This window comes from Enoplosus armatus, chromosome 20, assembly GCF_043641665.1.
Source record: "Enoplosus armatus isolate fEnoArm2 chromosome 20, fEnoArm2.hap1, whole genome shotgun sequence".
NCBI classification, from domain to species: Eukaryota; Metazoa; Chordata; class Actinopteri; order Centrarchiformes; family Enoplosidae; genus Enoplosus; species Enoplosus armatus.
Window position 1 is genome coordinate 5,603,780 of NC_092199.1, and position 10,060 is coordinate 5,613,839.

General features: G+C 36.7%; 5 non-coding genes across 5 annotated transcripts; all 5 read left to right on the forward strand.

The window, feature by feature from the left end:
- The first annotated feature begins 3,831 nt into the window (after positions 1 to 3,831).
- Positions 3,832 to 3,947, forward strand: LOC139303877 (U5 spliceosomal RNA). The gene has a single exon (XR_011598998.1). It is a non-coding gene; the product is annotated as a U5 spliceosomal RNA (small nuclear RNA).
- A 692-nt stretch (positions 3,948 to 4,639) lies between these two features.
- LOC139303880 (U5 spliceosomal RNA) lies at positions 4,640 to 4,754 on the forward strand. Its single transcript, XR_011599002.1, has one exon. It is a non-coding gene; the product is annotated as a U5 spliceosomal RNA (small nuclear RNA).
- A 906-nt stretch (positions 4,755 to 5,660) lies between these two features.
- LOC139303878 (U5 spliceosomal RNA) lies at positions 5,661 to 5,776 on the forward strand. Its single transcript, XR_011598999.1, has one exon. It is a non-coding gene; the product is annotated as a U5 spliceosomal RNA (small nuclear RNA).
- Positions 5,777 to 6,466: 690 nt separating this feature from the next.
- Positions 6,467 to 6,581, forward strand: LOC139303876 (U5 spliceosomal RNA). Its single transcript, XR_011598997.1, has one exon. It is a non-coding gene; the product is annotated as a U5 spliceosomal RNA (small nuclear RNA).
- An 801-nt stretch (positions 6,582 to 7,382) lies between these two features.
- On the forward strand, positions 7,383 to 7,497 carry LOC139303891 (U5 spliceosomal RNA). The gene has a single exon (XR_011599013.1). It is a non-coding gene; the product is annotated as a U5 spliceosomal RNA (small nuclear RNA).
- The last annotated feature ends 2,563 nt before the right edge of the window (positions 7,498 to 10,060 follow it).

Below are 10,060 nucleotides of genomic sequence, written 5' to 3' on the forward strand. Positions count from 1 at the left end.
CTAGATCGCTAGTCACAAATGGCAGCCATTCTGAACTGCTTTTAACACATTACTTTTGTGATTCTTCATTTATTTATTTAGTGAGTTTTGAAGTAAGAATATGGTAATAGGAACATATGTTAGGGATCATTTATTGCACTTGGAGTTTATGTTTATTACTTTCTATATACATTTTTGTATTGAACATTCTGGGAATGACGCAAACATTAATATAAATGTGTGGCATATGTATATGAAAGGGTGCCAACAAAGTGTCATGTAGCAAAGGCAAAACTGAAAGGGTGGAAAGGTTTCATCTGTATTGTGACATCGATTGAGCTGGATTTAAAAAGAGGTGCAGTTGATGTTATGGCATGACAAAAATGTAAGAGACTTTGTAGTTAGTTCAAATTAAATGTACCAGCTACAACATTTAATTGCTCATATTTTTATAATAATGTAATGCTGACATTCTGGAGAGAATTTTCAAGAGACTTTTTAGTTAGTTCAAATTGTTTGCTGGCCACTGAAACCAGTTTAATTTCGCCTTTTGTCACGTACCAGTCAAGTCAACATGGACTAAAGTGCATTACAGAGAGTTTACTCACACACAACACATAGTACAAAGCCAAGAAGCATGTCTCTGTATTATGGAGCCATTTATGTCATGATGTCTATCTTTACTTGACAAAGTCATGGGCTGAACATGTTTGTGTGACGATTGACAGTCTGATGAAGAGGATTATCAGTTGTCTGTAATGATATCTGATTAGGAGTGGTTGGCTTTTCTTTTTCATTGTTCCTGTACTGTACAGTTGTAGGTTTTTAAGTATTTAAATTAAACATTATAATAAGGGAAAATCACACGTGTCAATGGGTTGCATGTAGTCGTTGCTTTAAAAAAACGTGGGGTTTACAACAAATATATTAGTGTTGTTGTTGAATTCTAGAGGATAATTGAAGAGTGAGATTGGTTTTATCTTTACCTGGTTTTGAAAGTAGTCAGACCTAAATCTAAATAAATGAGACCTGATATCTGAAGGGGGACATGATATATTTACAGAAGAAACTAAACTTAACCGCGGAGATGAAATGGGTAAAAAATATATGTAATCAATTTTACATTTAATGACCCAAGAAAACTTTCTTTCATTGTGATGTTCTGTCCATTTAATGATAAAAAAAACTTTTGAGTTACTAAAACTAAGATCATCCATCATCCATCATTAAATTGACTATTGCTGTATCTTGATGGATATCTTTCACCACCAAATCGAAACCCAAAATTAGTAACTCTGCTGGATTCTGAACTTTATGATCAGCAACAGCGAAATTTAGAAAAGCAGATTAAAACAAACAGCACCACCTGCTGACTTATTAGAGCTGTGACTACAAAGAACTTTGTCTCTATAATGATTCTGCCAGAGGGTGACATATTTGACACAGGAATGAGTAAAAGCACTTGTTCAGAAAAATACTAAATATGAGAGTATAAACACATTTTGACTAAAAATAAATGGACAGAAAATAAAATACTTGTATGCTCTATATTAACAAAATATTGTATTGTAATACATTATTGTGCATTGGTCTACATTTATTCTTTTTCTCTTGGGGAGTACTTATGCCACCTTTTTGTTTGTTTTGCTTATTTGTTTACTTATTTATTTTCTCAAAACAAGACATATTATCTTATGTCAATGTGATATTAATGCTACAACAAATCTGTTAATTTCTAAACCTAGTGTGTGGCTGAAAGTGTGCTTGAGAGACCCGTAAACAGATGAGGCAGGACTCATCTGCAATGCAGAGCAATTTTAAATTGTGAGTGATAATTAACTTAAACATTAAATGATAAATTTAGCTTATAGGGCGCACACAACACACAGCCAGAAGTCAACAAAGATTAAAAGATGGTGGGAACCTGTATAGCCTCCTGTTAAATGAATAGTTCAACATTTTGGGAAAAATGCTTATTATCTTTCTTACTGAGAGTTAGATGAGAAGATTTATACCACTGACATGTACGGTAAATAAGAAGGTAGTTACATATAGCAGCTGGGTAGCTTAGCTTAGCATAAAGACTGGAAGCAGGGGGAAACAGCTAGCCTGGCTCTGTCCAAAGGGCCAAAAATCCACCTACCAGCATCTCTAAAGCTCACTGGTTGCCTGGCAACTGACCCCTACCAACAAATAGTCTGGCACATAACCCTACAAAACGGAGAATTGTTGTTTTTACACTTCAGTTTTTGTAAAGATTAAACAAATAGGATATACCATGTTAATTAGTGAGCTTTATAGGTGCCAGTAGGCGGATTTTGTTACCTTTAGGTCTGAGCCATGCTAGTTTTTTCCCCCTGTTGCCAGTCTTTATGCTAAAATAAATCGGAGCTAGCTAAATTAGTGCTCTACAGACATACCTGTACACTAACGTTTGTGACTGCTTTCGTATCTACTATCTGAATATATAGGCCCAAAATATTTGGTGACCCTGTCTAAATGTTATGGGGACACAATCTTTGCCAATACATATAAATAATGTTTATGATACGGCAAATACATTTACAGTGGCGTTACATATGAAATTTACGGAGACCCTCAAAGGTCACAGGTCACAAAATCTGACGGGTTACAGAATACGGTGTAACACCTGCTGAGATTAACGACACCGGGCAATCAAAATGTATGAATAAAAATGAGTAGCGCAAAATTTAAACCTCTCAGTTTACATAGGTGTTTTAATTTACCTAGTTTTACGTTTGTTGGTTACGTTTAGCCAGTTTTAAGGTAGGTTAAAGGTCAAGCAGGGGGCAGAGACGAGACAGCTAGCTAACGTTACTGTCATCATGGCGGATTATAGGATGCATTTTTTCGTGGAGCGCAAGAAACAAACATCAAAAAGTTTAGGAACACGGTTAAAAATCTTAAATGTAACATCTCCTACCTCGCTTGAGAGTGACCTGCGTTGGAAAGTGGATTTTACTGACCTTATTTTACCTCTGTTGCAAAGAATATGAAGAATACATACCTTCTAATAGGTAAGTCTTCCTGTGGGAAAATATTTAATTCGGTTCAATTGGACTGTTACTGTGTTTCTGGGGCATATTTTTATTTTTTAAAATGATGGCGAGTGGACTACTTGAGTTGTGTTGTAACGCCACTTGCAAAAGCGTCTGTTTCCCCGTCTTGTTTTTAGCTTAGTCTTTCTGTGATCCTCTTGGAGTAAATAGCATTTCTGCATGGAGCAGTTGTATCTTACCTTCATAGCGGGACCCTAACTGTCAACGGGAACCTGTGATACTCTACTATTTTTTACTTGTTATTGTGTCTTGTTTGATTTTACTCCGTGATAAACTTTGTTGGGAAATGCAAAAGGAAGAAGTTCAACAGTTTTGTGTGGTTTCTGTTACCACAGGGAGTCGCTGTTCTGCATGAAATATACGGGCTCTGTGCAGTCAAAGGCCATCACACTAAACGTGTTACTAAACTTAGTGCGAACAACATGAATAACTTTCGTCGGTGGCATTGCAGTCCGTGTGTAAATTGTTCCGTTTAAATTGAGATTAAATTGTAAACTTGAAAACAACGTGAGAACACATGAGAAAATGAAAATCAAACGAAAATGACGTCGTCAACTCCCAGCGTGCCTTGCGTCACGACGTGAAAGCGGGATAAATGTTGCGTTTAAAGTATCACAGTTAATCAGAGCAGCAGTTTACATTCATCAGCACCGCAATGTTTGTCAACAACCCGAGTTTGTTCTTTGTTTTGTTTAGTGACATCAACATTACACCAGTGGTGAAGTACGTGTCCCCGCTGAAGTGACCGGCCTCTCACAGTCTGACAGTTAGATTACTCTGATTTCTCTTCAGATCGTATAAATCTTTCGCCTTTTACTAAAGATTTCCGTGGAGAGGATCAATAAGAGTTATACTCAATTTTTTGATGCCCTGCTTCACTGCGGGGCTTCCTGATATGTTAAAAATTAAGAAAATGTTGTTATTATGTATTTGTGATATCCGTGAAACGTCATTATTTTGTGTGACACTTTCAGCTCAAATTAATAATGACAACAGATCATTTGCTTCCATAAATATATCAGCCATAGACACATTGTCATGTTTAAATAATGTTAAACATTTCCTTAAATGATCTTTATGCATGTTCTGCCTCCAGCATTTCCATAAAAAGTTTTATTGTAGTCTTTCAATTGTCTGGTTATTGTGGGTTTGAATATATTATTTTATATTCACGAACATAATGGAGACAGCTGTGTAAATTTGTATTATTTTGTACTATTTGTTAGTTGCTCTCTGGAGCCAGGCAAAAACTAATTTCACTACACGGTGTAGTGGGCATGATCGTGTGTGTGATAAATACACAACCCGGAAGCGAAAACGTAATCCCAGCATGCCTTGCGTCGCAACGTGAAAGCAGGATAAGCGCTGCGTTACAAGTATCACAGCAGAGACGTTTAGGAAGTTATAAAGTATCTTTGTATCACAGTTAACCAGAGCAGCAGTTTACATTCATCAGCACCGGTGTGTTTGTCCACAACACGAGTTTGTTCTTTGTTTTGTTTAGTGACATCAACATTACACCAGTGGTGAAGTACGTGTCCCCGCTGAAGTGACCGGCCTCTCTCAGTATGAGAGTTAGATTACTCTGATTTCTCTTCAGATCGTATAAATCTTTCGCCTTTTACTAAAGATTTCCGTGGAGAGGATCAATAAGAGTTTTACTCAATTTTTTGATGCTCTGCGTACAGCGGGGCTTCCTGATGTGTTAAAGACAAAAACGAAACTGCTCAGATTTGGGAAGGTTTTATTTAGTGTAAGACTTGCTTACATTCATAAAAAAAGCATATTGTCTGCTTCTGTGATATTATTCCACCGACACGTCATCTGTACAGACATAATAGTTTAGATAATGTTAAGTATTCCCATATATTGTCTTTCTGCATGTTCTGCCTCACTGCATTTACCACTCGGTGTTCTTTAGTCTGGTTGTCCTTTCTAATAGATATAAATTCACATGTCAGTTAATCCCAATTTAACAAAAGATTATCTGAATGTCAGTACTTAACTGTAGGTATCCCATTTGCCTCCGTATTCTTCAACATTAGATAGCTGTGTGTGCGTGAGCGGCGGGTGTTTCCGAAATTTAATATAAGATTTATTTGAAAGTGTGGATACTAACACAGCCTGGAGTAATGACAATTGTACTGCTGTCGTGCTTTTGATTGTGGGGTTGAATTTATTATTTTATATTCACGAACATAATGGAGACAGCTTTGTAAAATTGTATAATTTTGTACTATTTGTTAGTTGCTCTCTGGAGCCAGGCAAAAACTAATTTCACTACACGGTGTAGTGGGCATGATCGTGTGTGTGATAAATACACAACCCGGAAGCGAAAACGTAATCCCAGCATGCCTTGCGTCGCAACGTGAAAGCAGGATAAGCGCTGCGTTACAAGTATCACAGCAGAGACGTTTAGGAAGTTATAAAGTATCTTTGTATCACAGTTAACCAGAGCAGCAGTTTACATTCATCAGCACCGGTGTGTTTGTCCACAACACGAGTTTTTTCTCTGTTTTGTTTAGTGACATCAACATTACACCAGTGGTGAAGAACGTGTCCCCGCTGAAGTGACCGGCCTCTCACAGTGTAACAGTTAGATTACTCTGATTTCTCTTCAGATCGTATAAATCTTTCGCCTTTTACTAAAGATTTCCGTGGAGAGGATCAATAAGAGTTATACTCAATTTTTTGATGCCCTGCTTCACTGCGGGGCTTCCTGATATGTTTAAAATTAAGAAAATGTCTTTGGGAAGTATTTGTGACATACGTGAAACGTCATTATTTTGTGTGACACTTTCAGCTCAAATTCCTAAAGAGAACAGATCATCTGCTTCCATAAATATATCAGCCATAGACACAGTCATGTTTAAATAATGTTAAGCATTTCCTTAAATGATCTTTATGCATGTTCTGCCTCCAGCATTTCCATAAAAAGTTTTATTGTAGTCTTTCAATTGTCTGGTTATTGTGGGTTTGAATATATTATTTTATATTCACGAACATAATGGAGACAGCTTTGTAAAATTGTTTAATTTTGTACTATTTGTTAGTTGCTCTCTGGAGCCAGGCAAAAACTAATTTCACTACACGGTGTAGTGGGCATGATCGTGTGTGTGATAAATACACAACCCGGAAGCGAAAACGTAATCCCAGCATGCCTTGCGTCGCAACGTGAAAGCAGGATAAGCGCTGCGTTACAAGTATCACAGCAGAGACGTTTAGGAAGTTATAAAGTATCTTTGTATCACAGTTAACCAGAGCAGCAGTTTACATTCATCAGCACCGGTGTGTTTGTCCACAACACGAGTTTGTTCTTTGTTTTGTTTAGTGACATCAACATTACACCAGTGGTGAAGTACGTGTCCCCGCTGAAGTGACCGGCCTCTCTCAGTATGACAGTTAGATTACTCTGATTTCTCTTCAGATCGTATAAATCTTTCGCCTTTTACTAAAGATTTCCGTGGAGAGGATCAAAAAGAGTTATACTCAATTTTTTGATGCCCTGTGTACAACGGGGCTTCCTGATATGTAAAAAAAAAAAAAAAAAAAAAAAGCCTAGTAAAACGTTGATATGTCCAATGTCTCACGTTCAGAGTAAATATGGCATATCTGTGACGTTCGTTGTCTCGCCTGATAAAGCACGTTTCTGGTGTGAGTAGAAATATATCGTTTGTTTCTGTGATCTTTAGATCTATTTACAGAAGGACACAGTATGAGACTTTAACATACATCTTTCTGCATGTTCTGCCCCTCAACATTTACCATGGTATGTTTTCAATATTCTGGTTCTTCTTTGCAACACAAAGATAAATTCACATCTCTGTTAACCCCATGTTTAACAAAGGTTTGAACCTGAATGTCGGTACTTTATTGTCAGTCGACCGTTTACCTCCCTATTCCCCAACGATAGATATCGTGGGGGCGGGTCCTTTCCAAACGTAATCTAACTTTTATTCGTAAGTGGGAATACTAACACAGCAGGAAATAATGCATTAGACAGTGAAGTCGTGCTTTTGATTCTGGGGTTGAAAATATTATTTTAAATTCATGAAAATAACGGAGACCTATCTGTACATTTTGAATTCTGAATAAACCGGAAGTGGAAAATCCCACCATGCCTTGCGCTATATCATGAATGGCTAACGTACGCTAATAAACGTGTTTTTTACGTTAAGTGTCCACAGTAGTTTATTTCTCCGTGTTTCTTTATTCGCACATTCAGTGGCTTAGAGTTTTGTATGAGTACATTTTAAAGTAAACCAGCACTCAAAGTAGTATTGTCGCCAATCAGCCCGGTCTCAGTTACTGTGTGTGGGCAGATCACTCTTGATTCTCTTCAGATCGTATAAATCTTTCGCCTTTTACTAAAGATTTCCGTGGAGAGGATCAATAAGAGTTTTACTCAATTTTTTGATGCCCTGCGTTCAGCGGGGCTTCCTGAACATGTTAAAAAGAAATATATGTTAATCAGATGTGACTGTCGATGATGGTTACTTTGTAAGATAATTCTATACCATTAAAATAAATATTCTGAAAAACTGCACAGCAGTGATTGATCAGATTATTACTTTTATAATTATTAATTATAACATTTTTGTAATATTTAATATGATATTAAAAGTAGCAATACCACAATGTAGAAATACTTTGTTACAAGTAGAAGTCCTGCATTCAAAATTAATATTGGATTATGATTCTTAATTTATATATATTTAATGTGTAAATCACTTTAATGTTGCAGTTGGTAAAAGTGGGCCTCATTTGAATTACTTTATATACTGCTGGGTAGCTTGTGAATTTCCCCCAGGATCTATAAAATGTTACCTTAACCGATAATGTTACATAATAATTAATTTTTTGATTATATTTTATTAATTTATTCATCTCTGCAAAGTAACCAGTAACCAAAGTTATTAAATGAATGTAAAGGAGTAAAAAGTACAACATTACAAGCATAAAGTAGCAGAAAATGGAAATACTTAAGAAAAGTACAAGCACCTCAAACTTTTTACTTGTACAAATTGTTCTTATTCAAGCAGTGAAGTACAATTTTGATGTATTGATATTTTACGTACTTTTTGCTGATAATTTGTCTGTACTAGTAAAATTCTGAATTCAGGACTTTTACATGCAGTGGAGTATTTCCACATTGTGGTATTTAAACTTTTATTTTAATAAAGAATGTGAGTACTTCTTCCACCACAACTTCCCTAAAGTAACAGTTATATTTAAGGAGTTAAGGGGTTTCCCAGCCAACACATTATGTACCAGTATCACAAAGCAGTGAAACCTTTTTGAATGTTGAAACTCACCAGCTGTTTAAACATCATCTGCTGGACAACAGTCCAATTGAATACTTGAATAAATTATGACTTTCAACAATGTTTCATACCCTTCCTGTTCAGTGAAAACCATGTTCCTCCAAATTTGTGGTTCTCGCAGGACAGTGACGCTACGAACATATGATGATCTTATGGAATATGATGCATTGCCATAGATTAGAATACCCAATAGTATATGAAGTAGTTAAAATAAGCTCAACCTTAAACATCTACAGCAGTGAAATGAAACATACACATTAAAATAGTAAAACACTGACAGGGATCATTTTACTGCACAATGAGTACTTTTACTTTTGATACTTTAGTATATTTTGCTGATGATACTTCCATATTTACTTAAGCAAGTTTTTGAATGTAGGGCTTTACTCGTAGAGGAGTATTTTCACTGTGTGGTATTAGTACTTTTATCTAAGTAAAGGATCGGAATACTTTTTCCACCACTGATGAGTATGGAAACTAACTAAGTACATTTACTTGTATACTTTTTCTGTCGATCTACTAATTCCGTACAATACATACTTTTACTTTCAGGCTACTTAAAGTACATTTTGTGGCATTGCTTCTTTTACTTAAGTAAAGGATCTGAATACTTCTCCCACCCTTGCGAGTATGAAACGTCATATTGTTTGTTTTAAGTGTGTGATATTTATTTAGTTATTCAGAATTTAAAAAAACATGTTGCGACCATAAAGTGTAATGCAGCTTTAGTCTCTGAGGGAATAGTACAGGAATATTACAGTTATATTTTGCTGCAAAACCAACATGCCGAAACACACAGACACACAAACATGCACACTCACACACACAGATATGCAGTGTTGCCCCAGAGGAACATCATGAGCGTCCAGGCCATTAACAAATGCAGTAAGCCCTTTAAGTATGATTTCCTGCCCTTCCTCCCCAGTTCGTCCCCCAGCTCCTCCCGGTTAAAACGTGACACACATCAGTTGTGTGACAGGTCATGTGACGGCCGTAGCATTGATCCGGAAGGAGGAGGGGAGGGGAGGGGAGGTAGGGAGGAGGGGGAGGCTGATGTTGCCGAGAAACTGCGTCAGGTCAGCCAGAGACAGCCTGAATCATACAGGAAGCTCTGTGATTCAGCTTCAAAATAAAGCATAATATTGTAGCTTTCATGCAGTCACCAATTTTACATTTTCCAAAACCCCCCTGCATTAACCAATGAATCAAATGACTGTGTGATATATGAAGTCGTCGTGACAAACCCACAGAGAATTATCACCCAAATCTGCAGCTTTATAAAGCGCTTAGCCTCTTTTACCTCCATGTTTTGATAACCAATCTTGTCGACCTTGTTTTCAGCAAATAGCTCTGGGTAAACCAGCTGTATGCTACATACTCAGCACCAAACAGCAGACTAACAAAGTTAGCAACTAGCTAGTGTCTTAAGTGGAACATCAAGCAACTAAAAGAGTTTCCAGGGGTTGCTGGAGGCTAAAACAGAACTGATATTAGAGTGACTGTTGTACTTGAATGCATCAGGAACATGCTACTGTGTGTGTGTGTGTGTGTGTGTGTGTGGCTGTCATGTTATATATGCCACAGCAACAAAGGTGATAATATGTTTGGGGATGTCTGTCTGAGCTTTTTTTGCTCCATAGTAGTCCAAATGTAATAATTGTAGCTTTAAAGACTGTA